General features: G+C 39.0%; 1 protein-coding gene across 2 annotated transcripts in view; it reads left to right on the forward strand.

Moving 5' to 3' along the window:
• The first annotated feature begins 6,345 nt into the window (after positions 1–6,345).
• The window catches only part of LOC108887852 (zinc finger protein 609), a 74,313-nt gene continuing 66,318 nt past the window's right edge, over positions 6,346–14,340 (forward strand). Inside the window, exon 1 of one of the 2 annotated variants that reach the window (XM_018683478.2) lies at positions 6,346–6,920. The gene's annotated coding sequence lies outside the window, so the exon portion shown is untranslated. The remainder of the gene's footprint in view (positions 6,921–14,340) is intronic. The other variant, XM_018683477.2, reaches the window with a different exon arrangement.

The following is a 14,340-nucleotide window of genomic DNA, read 5'->3' on the forward strand; positions in this document are numbered from 1 at the left end:
GGGCCCTGTCTGAGGGATCCCTCAAGGCAAGTGAGTAAAAGAGAGAGATCTAAGACGTGGATGTCTACATGTGTTCTTGTGCCCTTGAGACGTTACAACAGTAAATGTAAACTTAATAATACAGCCCGTAATTTACTGTGTAATTTCACTGAACAATATGAATCAGGAACCAATAGAATGCTACTTCTTCCAGCTGGTACTTACATGTAGGTACAATGCAAGAAAACAAAACAATGGAAAACACACCCAATTATGTATCCCAAAAAAAAGTTACTGTTCTTCAACTCCTTTGATTAGAGTCATAACCTTGGTCTCCTCAGAGAGGTAACTCTTTAACTTTTACAACCAAAAAGTCAGAATGAATGTAAGAAACACTGAGCCAAGATTACAGACGCACAAACGTGATAGAGAATTTTTTTTGCCTTGCCTATTTTTGTGGCATAATAAAGGGAGTGTAAGGCCTGTAGTCATGTGGAAAACACTTTGCAGCCATAACCACAGGACTGAACTAAGTCTGTGTCAACAGCTGTTGTAGTGAAATGCTTTACATAGGTAGAATCAAGACATTTAGCATTTTCAAACAATGTAGAATTTGTCACGGTTGTGTAAAGTCCAAAACACACCTGAGGTAGCACTACCAAGGCCAAAGAGTCCCATGGGTGGAACATCCATCCATTATCTATGCTGCTTATCCTCTGAGTGTCACTGGGGCGGGGCGGGGGGTCGGAGCCAGTCCCAGCTGACATTGGGGTACACCCTGGATTGCAGGGCTGACATATAGAGACAACCATTCACACTCACATTCAGCACTACGAGCAATTTTAGAGTCACCACTTATCTTAACCTACGTGACTTTGTGGATTGTGGGAGGAAGTACCCAGAGGAGAGAACATGCAAACTTCACACAGAAAAGCCCTGAGAACCTTCTTGCTGTTAGGACTTACCTAATATCTACCATGAGCAAAGGACAAAAACATTTGTTTTTATTGTACTTCACTTTTTATTGTAAGGAACAGCACCTGTACTGTGCTCAATACAAAGAACATAAGCTGACAGGCTAAATTGCCCTTGCAGTGGGTCCCCTGTAGTTATGTTGCTGTACTCCATAAATGATTGACAAGTCTCTCATTATTCTTTTGTCCAAGTTTCCTACTCCCAAGTACCCCAGCATTTGTTAGCACCCCTGTTGTCATTTTGGAAACATAAGTCTTATATTCAATAACCTCTCCATCTGAGTTTTAAGAGAATTTCCCAAAGCCCCTTTCATACTGTAACCCTACAATTAGGAGTGCGTATCATAACTGTGAAATACATTAAACCATAATAATAACTTTGTAAGCTCCCTAGAATACTAGTGCTAGATTTTTCCCAAATCTCACTTTTGTTCCCTGGTACTGTGCCCCAGTACTTACAACAACTGAGTTTAATTCTTTCCTCCTTTCCTCTAAAATACCCAACTGTTACTCTCTTGTTCCCATAGTGTTCTTTTATTCTGTGCACTTACACTTAAGTAGCAGTAGGAACCAGTATTTTGTTGGTACCTGATTCATGCAGTGAAATTTCATTGCAAATTGCAGACTGTTTCAGAGAGTGTTATGGAGTTATTTCCACAAATGACTGTCATCAAAGGAAATCTGCGCTGTGCAAATATCAGTCAATCTTCCCAGTATAAGACCAAACTGACTTTTAGCTGAATTTTAGCTAGCCAGCAAAATGATTGTTGAGTCCTCAAAAGGAGAGCAGATGCATAAATTCAATTAAAAATGGATTTTCCATCACAAATGGCTTTCACTCTCTGCCATTTCTAAAGATCCACTAATACGTGATCAATTTAGTCCATGACCTTTTGACCATGATGAATGATGTTACAACACACATGTAGTAGTGAATATTTTTAAATTATGCTCACATCAATTTCCCCAAAGTGAATACCATAGAAACACTCATGAAATATTAGAGACTCCAAGTGGAAGAGACTTGTGTGTGTTCATATTAGTGTATAATTCATGTCCACAGAAAGCCACCCACCAGGACGTCTTCACAGTCTCTCAGAGCTTGTTAACAGACATGACGTCTCACTGAAGACAGTTCAGATGATAACTGTCTTCAAGGCCTCTTCTGTCAGAGAGGGGTAAATCTCTGAACATAGTGATTTTCAAGCTTTAGTCTCTTGAATATGTAAAATAGTCCCTTCCAGGCTTCTGTTTTCTTATGCACAGGCACTGTAACTGATACATAACATGATTACTCTGGATTAAGTATTAGCATATTGCTATATGATAGACAATAAATGGGTGCTCGTTTTTGCCACAGGCTCGCAAAATGTGATCTTATTCTTGTGCCTGCTGAAATGTAATGATATGACAAATGGGTAGATATTTGACAAAACAGTTTCAAATTGGAGTGTCAACAAAAGAAAATTGAGAGGAAAAAATACCTTACAATCATCATATTGACAATAAATCTTTCTATCTAGATCTGTTACATTCAGAGATGTCTTATGCAATGCCTCATGACTGTTGTATGATTTCTGTTTGACTAATTAGGTCAAAACCTAAGTTTGCCCCAAATAAGATGTTTCATACAAATTTAGAACATGGAGTAAAAAAAATGTCATTACTTTCATCCTGATCTAATTTTTGCCAGAGACGGGACATAAAGTGTGTTAAAAAGACAAATGAATTACATCTTTAACAATCTGTGAATCCCCAGTTTTTTTGCTTTTGATTTTGCCATTTTATGGGATATTCAAGTCACATATTTGCCTTGAGAATAGTCCGGAAGCCAGATCTGGCTTTAAAATGGTCTCCTCATCCAAATGTATCCAATATTACTTTATTGGCGCCACTGGACGTTGTTGATTAATTCATGGCTTGTGGCTGATCTCATGTTGAAGAAAACAGATTTCTCCTAAGCTTAATGCATGTTGTTGTCTCATGACTCACATCCATTAAGCACTAATGGTGGATGACCTTTGCTGGTGTTTGCTGGGCTATAAAGAGACAACTGTAGCGCAGGGTAAAGAAAACAAACGTACAACTCTTCTCCTTGTTCATCCCTTTTAACTAGACTCTGGCTGTATCTGAAATCACTCTGTCATTCGTGACTCCCTATTTAATAGACACTCAATAGTTTACTCAATAGCGAGACATGAATTGAGATTTCAGACACTTACTAATCATTTTAACTTTGCAATATCAGACAACTGTAGAGTTGCTCAGTGATAACTTCTGCATGTGTTAGATGGAGGGATAGTGGTGTACATACTATGAACAATACCTTTTTTCAGATGAAATTGGTAAATGTAGTGCACTATAAAATGAACAGGGAGTGATTTAGGAAACAGCCAAGCTAGTGTCTCTGTGAGTGCTTTTAGCTATATGCTAATGCCAGCATGATAACATGCGTACAATGATGATGCCTCAAGAAGAAAAGTTACATTATCACCAAAGCTATTTCAGTTCTTTAGGGGGGAATAAACATCTGAACCCATTTTCATGGCCAGCTATCCAATAGCTGTTGGGAGTCAACAAATTAAACAAACAATTGCTTCTTCATGGTGGCACTAGAGTAAAAGTCAGGGGATTACCAGAGTCATTCAGGTTCACCCTCTGGGGGCCACAAATATCTGTACCCAGTGTCTCTGCAATCAATTCAAGAATTGTTGAGATATTGCACATTACACTCAAAATGAAAAATTTCAACCTTGTGGTGGGACTAGAGGACAAGCCAGTGTATTCTCAAAGTCCCTATGATTAATCCTCTCAGGACCATGATCATTTGTACAAAATTTCATGGAAATCCATCCAGTAGTGAGGCGTTTCAGCATGGATCAAAGTGGCAAATTGATTGACAGACTGACACTTCCATCTCTAAAGACATGCTGCCATGGCTGAAAATGTGAAAACAGAAGTAAATACCTGTTACAAGTAAATGTTATACAGTAGCAAAACCTCTACAATCATCCAGTGGGCTCTGTGTCATATCATTCTTGAGAATGGAAATTAATTTGGTCATGGTAAAAACAATCTGTTGTATCCTATTGTGTTGTTTGTCTTTTCCTTAGTAATTATGTTATTTAGTATCACTTTATTCTACTGTATCTGTGTTACTGCCTTTGATGAGTGTGATCAGTTGACACAGATCTTTAATTTACACATGCTAAAGAACAAGCTTCTTTTAAACGAGTTTCAAGGCTTTACATTTTCTTTTATAGAGTAATGGAAAGATGATCACACAAATCTCGCCAGCCCCTCTGCGATTCCACATGGCTGGCTGATTAGCCCTTTTTCACTGATGGAAAACACATGGCGTCCACACACAGCTTGTTCATTTCAGGTTTTAGTTGGTGTGACGCTCAGCAGCGAGAGTACTTGGTTTGGAGCCTCAGCCTTGAAGGGCAGTCATCATCAGAAATCTGTCCCCTCGGCTCTCCACCGACCACTGACTGTTATTTAGCTTTCCAATGGAGGCTGGCTGCTCCCTGGGGAAGGCATGAGTGTGCCTGCCAGCAGGATTGCATCGGAGGCAATAGAGGAAGATGGAGGATGGATGGAGGATGGTGAGTAGCTGCTGCTGCTGCTGCTGCTTTTCCCTCTGTGTGAAAATGAGTCCATTAATTCAGCCCCCCCTCCCATGCCTCTCCCCCAGCCCTCCCTGTGCCTGTTGTCTCTGTTTGTTAGCGAGATGATTCCTTCTGTCATGTCAAAGGCAACATTATCATATTCTTGTTGCCTGGGAAACCAGCATTGAGAGAGACAACGACTTAAAGCCTTCATGGTGTTTGAAGCTGGAAAACATGAAAGGTTATCTATGGTGCTGAGAGAGTTGGAATTGTGACATATCTGAAAAGGTCTTATTGTTCCTTTTTTTTTCCTTAACTGGCTCACTGTTTTCTGAGAAATTCCCTTTTGGTTGTTTGTTAACAGATTCAGTTCAGTGAAATTAGAACATACATTGGTAGTCACAAAGGTAACATGTTCAATTTATGCTTGAAGCTTGAAGATCAGGTTTGGATCGCAGCATTGTTTGGTTTTGAGTAATCACACTATTAACCAATTTTAAAGTGTTGACATTGAGTCATTAACAGATGATATCAACAACTATGTGAAAAAGAATGTTTCCGTTAGTGTTCATATTTGATGATGATAGTATGAACAGACGTGTCTAATAGACTGCTTTTAGAAAATGCACCTATATAAGGTTTCTAAGGTGTAACCAACAGCTTTATTAATGTTAAATAAATAATCTATTACGGCTTTTTTGATCAATTACAAAGCATGAATGTGATCAGTGTTTGAGTCACCAGGTTGTGACAAATCCCTTTGACTGGTGTTTATCCCTCACCAGCATAACATTTGCTTTATCCTTTTAGATGAGCTCATTCGTTCAACAGGAAGACTGCTCCAATGGACCGTTCAACCACTTTCCCCCTGGAAAAGGTCTTTGGAAAATCTGGACCAAAATTCACATATTAATAACTTATTAAAATTTACACCTATTTAAAAAAATCTTTAATTATCAACCCCTTTCTCTTGTTTAGGGCTTGTTACTTACTACTTATTAATATGTGTATTTTGCAAGGAATTGTGCTAATAGCTAAACTGGCTTAACTGGAATAGTGAAACAAATCCACTAATACAATAAGAGTATGATATGATCATGTCTGGCATCAGAAAAAAATGTAAGACATAGTGTGAACTAAACAAGATTCATTAGCTGTTTAGCACTGTTTCTCAAAATGGAATATATTGTAGATACACTGGCAGAAATGGATAATGATAATAACAAACTTAATGATCCCTACAAACAGTATGGAGACATCTGACGTAGCCCTCCACCCCTGAGATAAATGTGGCTCTTTGTGCTCTTCGTTTGAGAAGCATTATATGTATGATTTGTGTATATGATACATGTTCATACAGAGGGCTTCTGCGTTGTGTTTTCATTTCTTTTTAAAATCATTTTGTCTCACTTTGTGCCTCTATGTCAAGTTATCACTTTCTGGTAAGACGTCTTAGTGTTAATTGTTCATGTTAATTAACATAATTGCTAATTCTAACTATTTGTTACTGGTAGCATATTTTGTGTTGTATCATTATTTATAATTTCGTCCTTTTCTCCTTATTTATGTTTGATTAACATTTTAAATAATTCAATTAAAAGGAAACAATTTAGAGGGTGCTTAGGGGTTGGAGTGGATATACCCTGTATTGTCCAGTATTGACCCCAGTATTTCTAAAATCCTGGCTCTGACCCTGCCCCAAACCACCACCAGTTACCAGTATGTACCTCAACTCGTGTTATGCCGTTTAAGCTGTCTGGTGGATGTTACTCCTAGAGAGCAAACAAATTAAATCACAGTCCATTCAGTGTGGTGAATCCAGTTCCATATCTTCAGCCCGGGCTCCGTGGAGTGTGACAGTTCAATCCGAGTGGAACCGCCTGTCCTGGATTTCTTAACCGCTCCCGCTGCTGCTGGTTGGCTACATTGTATCAGTTCCCACACGAAGAACCACCACGGCGGCGCTCATCCAGAAACGGCGAATACGGAGGAATTAACCTGGATGGGAAGCTATTCACCGTGGGATTAATTGCCACAGGGTCGCGGGACAGGAACCGGACTTGTGTCGGGCTTGTGACGGCGCCGATAAAAATGCGCTCGGGACTCGGTTGTTCTCGATGTGGACGGTATCTCGAAGTGTGATGGCAGAAGTCCAGTGAATCGCTGGCCTCCCCTCCCCTCCTCTCTTGTGTTGGATGTCTTGGGGAGTGCGCTGCCACTGGTTTCTGGTCCTTCAGATTTTTTGAATAGAGGTTTTATTGTAATTCAAGCCACATTACTCTGATTTGTTCTTTTTATGGAGTGCACACCACCATGGACGGACCAGGGATTGGGATAGGAGTGGCTAGCTAAGTCGGTAAGTTAGTACATTTTCCTCTTTTCTTCTCTTATTGTTGTTAATGCAACGACTCGCTAGCCATTTAACGTTAGCCTTGCGTGCAAAGCGAGCTGGCTAGCTTTACACCATATAGCCAACACAGCATGCAGCAGCAAGAAGCTAGCCAAGGCTGACTGCACTCTGAGCTCATTGTTTCACTCTGCCAGCTAGCGTACAAGTCAGATTAGCTTATTACACCAAGCTAAGTTAGCCCCGTTAGCTTCTTGAAGTTCAACTAACGTATAGACACGTAAAACGGCAACTTAACCTACTCTTATTCTGAGTAACGTTAAAACACCTGATGAAATCGCTTTAGTTCACGGGCAGCAGCGGTCAGCTATCACCTCAAGAAGTGACTGTAGAGAACACACTTGGCTGCCTGCGCCAATAATTTTCCTGTAAAGTTACATTTTTGTCCACAAAATGTTTATGAGGAAACATTAGAGCCAGAGCTGCTGCTTTCTCCAGTGAAGTGCCTACAGTGTTTCTCAGGTTGGGAACCGGGGACCCCAGGAGGTCTGCTGTGAGTGGGGGGCTTTTGGAAATCTCAAGAAAAACAGAAAATGAAACATTGTTCTCTAACGTGTCACTCTTGAGGTCTCAACTGAATGTGCGACCCTATGTTTCGCTTCCACTAAGCTAGTGTCACTGTAACAACAGTGTGAATATAGGGTGTTACACCTCTGAACCAAGGTATAAGAGGGAGGAATAAAGTCCTCTCTAATGGAACCTAAGGGGACAAGATCTCATGAAATGGTGGATTGTGGTCTAATAAACCTTTAAGTTAGGGATTTTTGAAACGAGGAAAAAATATTTGGGACCCATCACTCCAGATTAGTCAGTTTCTTTTTGTTGGCTCATGTTGTTGGGGCTGTCCAATCTCAGTGAAGTGAGTCATTCAATTAAAGCACTTTTTTTCTTTTTACAAGACCACTAAGGGCTAACCCTGTGCTCTGCCCTGTGGCCTGTGCTGCTCAAAAGAGAATGACAGCACCACATTAAAGACTGGCCATACAGTCTGCAGCCCAGGACTTGGCTGTAGCTTGATTTATCTATTAGTCAAGATCTTAGATTACAGTTCAGCATTTTACAAAATGGTCCAGTTTGCAGAAGTTGTCTCCATGCTCAACTACAAAATCTAAATTTGACTATTAAACATAACAGTACGCATCTAAATTAAATTGGCCATATGTGCATCAGGCAACATTGCAGGTTTTGTCAGGAAAAATGTGAGATTTGGCTCACCAGTGGGTAACTAGCTTGCAAGATAGAATTACCCGTTTTTGCACAATCTTGTTCATTGTTTCCAATGCACCGTTGCCAACAGTTTATCAGATATAATTGGTTGTTCACATATGTCATTTGTGGTACATCTTTCTGTTACTTGTGTAACTGCTTAGTGCTTACAGTGCAACTCTTAAGTCCTCCATCTGGCATGACTAAATGAATGGACTAGTCTCAGTGAGTCTTTAGCATTAGCTAGCAGGGACATATTTCAGAGAATGTCAGCAGAGCCTGTGAAATCAGTAAATTTCAGTTTTTCTGCACTAGACCTAAACTGATAAATTGGCCTATCTGATACATTTGTCAGTAGTAGCTTATTGCAGATACATCCGTTTAGGTTTGTGTCCACTAATTAGTAACAAGAAATTGCAGTATAATGAGGCTAAACTTGGCATGAAGTAAATTAGAAACATTGCCACCTTCAGTTTGTCAACCACCAAGTTCATATTAGAGGTCTTTCTTGGTATGACTCTTAGTTACAATTCTTTGAACAAAGAAAAAAAAAAGTCTGAGATCTGTATCTGTTGCCTCTTTTAGGGCAGCATTATTTTTATTATTGATTAATCTGTTGATTTTCCCTATTAGTTGTTTGGTGAATAATATTTTAGAAAAGTGTGAAAAAGATACATCCCAATTTCCCAGAGCCCAAGATGACTTCTTCAGATGTCTTGTTTTGTCCAATAAACAGTCCAAAACCACCCAAACATACTGAGACACACATTTTGTAGAACCAACTGCTGTCCAGTACTGTTCAGACCAACACACCAATAAGCATGAGAGAAAAGAAAGTTTGAATATTTGGCAGTGAAACATTTACTTGTTCCTAAAAAGCCTTAGGAATGCCCGGCAGATGCAGCAGTTAATGTTAAATATCACTTTGGTTGCCCTGCATTTTGGCAGCTCTATTTTCTGGGTGAGCTGGTGACACTGATCAAAGAAAACCTTAATATAAATACGGGTTTAAGAAACCTATATACATGAATTCCTCCTACGCACAGTTGTAGAAACTCTTCACCGCACTGTTCATCCACTCTGCTCCTGTGTGCCATGCAGTAAATATGGCCGATTTGTACCATGTACTTACCTTATATTTGGTAACACGCAGCATGTTGGAAGTTGTTTGTACTCTATCCAGTTAGCAGCAGACTTGCGGTTGATTTGTATTCAAGCTTTTCGTCAAAGACAAAGCAATTGGGTTGCTCAGAGTAAAGGCTTGGTATGCAGCCCCTACAGCCTGACTGGGTGGTTGGTTAAGCTTTCAAGAGACATACAGGAGGCAATGTTGATGCAGTAGACAAAACAATCACGTACAGCCATGGGAACACAAAATTAACAGTTGGGTTCAGGGATTTATTTGAACCATTTTCCATTGTCGATACCAGAGGATTTCACATTGCCAAGGACATGAATGTGATCAGTGTTTGAGTCAAGGAATTGAAATTATGTAGCTGGTAATATAGATGTCGGAACACTGGTGGTAGTGTAATTGTAATACTTCATCAGAGCAAACATTTGTTCCTTACTATCTTAAATGGCAAGGAAAATTCAGATTTTTTAGGATGAGGCAGAGACGCTGACTAACTTTTCAAAAGCCGTTCTCCTCCATCTGATTGCTGTTTTGCTTTAGAAGTAATTTGTTCTAATCATTGTAAAGGTGTTAGGAGCCTTGTTGTAGCACGCCAGGCTCACTTTATATAATCTGACAGAGCCATCAATTGCAAAGTGTAAGTGAAATTTAAGACTCTAAGCTCCACACAATAACATGACATTTTATAGATGCCAGAGATGTATAAATTTGCCCAATGCTTGGATGAGAGCCTAAACTGAACATGAGAGCAATGCCACTTGAGGAAACCAGATGTGATTTTTTTAGATAACTGAGGTGCTTTGATGTAATGTTTAAATGCGGGAGCATGGAAAGAAGTGTTAGTAAAAGTGACTAATAAATGTGGTGATGCTTTGGCTTTTATTTAGACTCAGTGTTTTTGCAGATTATTTACCAAATGTGTATTTCTCAGTATGTGACTAGAAGGAAATATTACGATTGAAGGACATGCAAAAAACAGTGAAGGTTTTGTATTATATTTTGTGTTAATTTAAAAAAAAAAAATCTGTTCCACATCAAGCTGGACAGCCAAGAAACAGTGTGGAAGAAGAGAATTTAACAGTGTTTGTTTAGAGGTCCAGGGCATCAGATTAGTCCAGGACAAGGGGATTAGCTTGGCTTTGTAAGGCTTCCGTCATCTCATGGCCGCACACCAGCTGATGGCAAACTAAGAAAGGATTTAGCCTATTTCCTTCAAAGCACTTAAAAATCACATGAATGAAGCAATTTATGAATGTGTACATTCACAATTTAATTCTTGGTTTTTACTTTGGCAAAGAAATGGAAATAATAACAGATCTGCTAGATGAGACTTGTGTGCAACCCTTTATTCCCTTTTTGCAGTGGTGGGTTCATGTTAAGCTTCATAATGTAGTTAGCGTCATTTGACAGGTTGAGATGAGATGGAGCATCTTTGTAGCTTAAAACACCATACAGTGTTTCCCCAAGGTTGGTTTATTCTCCATCTCAGAGCTTAAGATAGTCGTCAGCACAGAGAAGATGTGGAGCGATTAATCAGAACCTCACTCAAAACATGATTTATCACTGACTGCTAGGCTTTTGTACTGTTTACCAATGTTATGTAGACCAAACTATTAATAAAGATTATTATTGATTATGATAGTATCTATTACTTACAGTCCTAATAAAGTGTTCAATGCAATATTTGTACTTTCTTACACACTACAGCTGCATATTGCACTCTTGGCCTAAAGTAGGCTCACATAGAAATTGGTAAAGTAGTTTATATACTGCACATTTTAACAGGTGAATAGGTCTGCATTAGAAAAGGCCTGAACTAAAACTTTGTTGTAGTGTTTTGTATAATACTGGTGGAGAGAGAAGTGTCTGCTGGAACAGATGTGGGTGGAGGGTTTGGGCAGGATTTGGATCTCTTCATCTCCATCAGAAACAAATGCTTAGGTTCAGTTGCAGTCTCCAGCTAACAGTAGTGCTTAAGAGGCATGGTGCACCTGAGAATTATTTAAATCTTGCAGAAAATTGAAGCACTTGACACATACGTTCACTGTGTCTATAAATATCATTAATAAAACCTGCTTGTTGCTGTTTCACTTGCTTGTTCAGATGTTAAAGCATAGAGAGGTGGGTTTTTTTTTTGACAGCTTGTGGTTTACTTGTACCATGGGCAAACAAAGAATTTGAAATGGACCTGTGCTTCTATAGTCAGTATTTCCATCCTTTGGACCCAGCTTGGGACACTTCTTGTGGGGACAAATGTATCTGGGATGGCCACCAAGATAAAAATTTTATGTATTTGAACTGTTGTGCTATGTGAGAAGATTACCTCTACTATTTTGTTGAAAAAGCTGACTAGATGTGACAGCTGTCATTTGAACTGTTAAGTCGCATCGCGGGTCAAAGAATATGCAATTCTGCTTTAGTTTTTATAGCACTGATTGAATTTCTCACCAGTGAATTGCCAATTATAGCAGAAAAGAGCAGACTTTGAATGCTTGTTGCACAGTTGCTGCTTTGCCAGAGACTGGTGATCCATCTTTTCCTGGGATGCAAGCCCAGGTTACACTCAACTCCCCGCCACACAAGCTATAAAGATATTGTCAGCTTTTGTGCTGCTGCACAGTCTTGAGTGCTGCAGAAATGCTGTCTCATTTGCCTTTTGGTTTGAAGTATCGTCTTATGTGTTCTTGGAAAGAAAATCCACAGAAATTATGAGTCAATTCAGGCCGATTCTGAGGGGATTTTTTTGTTGTTGTAATAATGAAGCCCTGTCAAATTTCATTAGTATGTTTAACACACTGTTGCTGTGAGTACTGTCTCAATTCACCCACTCAAAAGCAACATGACCTTGTTTGTCACTCTCGCTTCGCTCGTTCCTGACACTGGTGATCTTTTCACTGCAAGGTTGCACACAACAATTTCCCATCTATAAATGGCTGAGTAGTATACCAGTGTAAAGAAAATGGTATGAAATAGTTGACGCTATAATCTGTTGACAGAAAGCAGTAAAGTCTAGTGTCCTGCCAGAGGCTGTGAGCCTGATTTTTATCCGTAGGAATTTCATACATTGTTGAGTTGGGTTTAGTGTAGAGCAAGTGTGTGACGTGATGTGTAGGACTTCCTCACAGCACATTAATACTGTAACATGGTGGCAGAGAGTGAGTGGGTGGTTCTGAGGCACTGTCCCCATTGCCCTAATCATACTGCAGAGAATCCACTGTCGTCTGTGGAATCAAAGAGAAACATTGTCTCTCTCTCTCGGATGACACATGCCTCACTTATGATATTGACAAGTAAATGAGAGAACATCCACAAATGACAAAATTGCTGCAGTCCAAAGTGGAAACACATGATCAAATGGAGCTTCAATACAAACGTCAATACATTTTTGAAAGAATATTGAAAAAGTAATTCTTCTTCACACACATGCGTGTGAAAGTTAACAGTTCTACATACAACCCTGTTTCTTCTCACTGCTGGAGCACACATGGAAACAGATTGTCTCCGTTTTAGTTTGAAACATATTCACATCAAAGCAGCCTCAGTTTATAGACCACTGAAGTGTTGTCATTTCATGCTCTCTGTGATCATGTCCAGTTCCTTTTTACTGTGCATGGATAAAGAATTAACTGGGATTAAAGGCTTTATTCGTTTGATTCTACAGAACATATACTGTAAATATTATGGGGCTAGTTTAATAGGCAATATGCATTTTCAGCTGTTTGATAGTGAAAGCATTACCAAAGAAAAAATGGTGCTGGATGTTTTCACAGCCATGCTGCTCTGCTTCATATTCTTATAGTGAATTCAAAAGTGTTTTATCAGTTACCACAAATCCCAATTAAATCTGCCAATTTTGGACAAAATAGTCAGTTTTGGCATGTAGTTACAGGGAATCATATTAGGGCCCTCAAGGTTTGACAGTAATGGTTGGCCAGTTGCCCTTGGCAACCACATTTGGGCCACTGTCAACCATTTTGTGCAGTCTGGTTGCTCTTTTTGGTAACCAACACATGGGTTCCTCTGTCCTTGTTTTAAAGTCTTACACTGAGGCAAATAAGAGAGCTTGTGTGTTTTGTTGGAAATGGCAAAATATGCTCTATGTGAATATGTTCATATTAAATATAAATAGTCAAGCACCACCACTGACAAACCCAGAAGATAGTCACTGACAACATTTGTAAGAGAGGTAAACCCAAACAAAAGAGAAGTAGAAACTAGAGCGCCAACAATTTGTCGATTAATTGATTAGTCAGTTGACAGGAAATGAATCTGCAACTATTTTGATGTGCAATCATTTGCTGTTTTTCCAAGTAGAAATGCCCAACATTTATTGTTTCCAGCTTCTCAAATGTAAGAATTTTCTGCTTTTCTGCACCACAGGAGACACTAATGGAATTGGAATTGGCTTTTTTTTTTTTTTTTTTTTTTAACATTTTACAATTATCTGACTATCTTATTATAGAAAAACAATTGATTATTGAGTAAAAACAATTTATATACAGCTGTAGTAGAAACCCTGCTCTCTTTTAGTACCATGTATAAATGATGTCTGATTAAATGAAAACCAAGAACAGCCACTAGAGAATTAACAGAATGGGTTTGTTTCATATTTTAACACAGCAGATCCAGCTATCCTGGAAAACAACTACAAATTCTGAAAAATGATAAAAACATTTTCTTACTTTACTCATTTGTTGGTTTTCCTGATCAAATTAGACACAAGTGTCAAGCTACTGATCTGATCACGCTACAGGAAGTCATTATCTGTCCCTGTTCTTTTTCCCATTAATCGGACAAGGTAATAGAACCAGATTCGCTTATGTAAATGGAAAATTTATGTCATATTCTAATAAACAGCTTCATGCAATTTTCACAAGGCATCCAGGGAAAATCTCACATTTAAAAGACACACCACATGCCAATGGAAAGAGCAGAGATCCTATACAAACCTTGTGCAAATGCAATTTAAGCAACACTTGCATTAATCATACACTTTTCACTCACCCATTATAAAAAAAAAAGAGCTAA

The sequence above is a fragment of the Lates calcarifer genome, linkage group LG2 (genome assembly GCF_001640805.2).
Source record: "Lates calcarifer isolate ASB-BC8 linkage group LG2, TLL_Latcal_v3, whole genome shotgun sequence".
Classification (NCBI taxonomy): domain Eukaryota; kingdom Metazoa; phylum Chordata; class Actinopteri; family Centropomidae; genus Lates; species Lates calcarifer.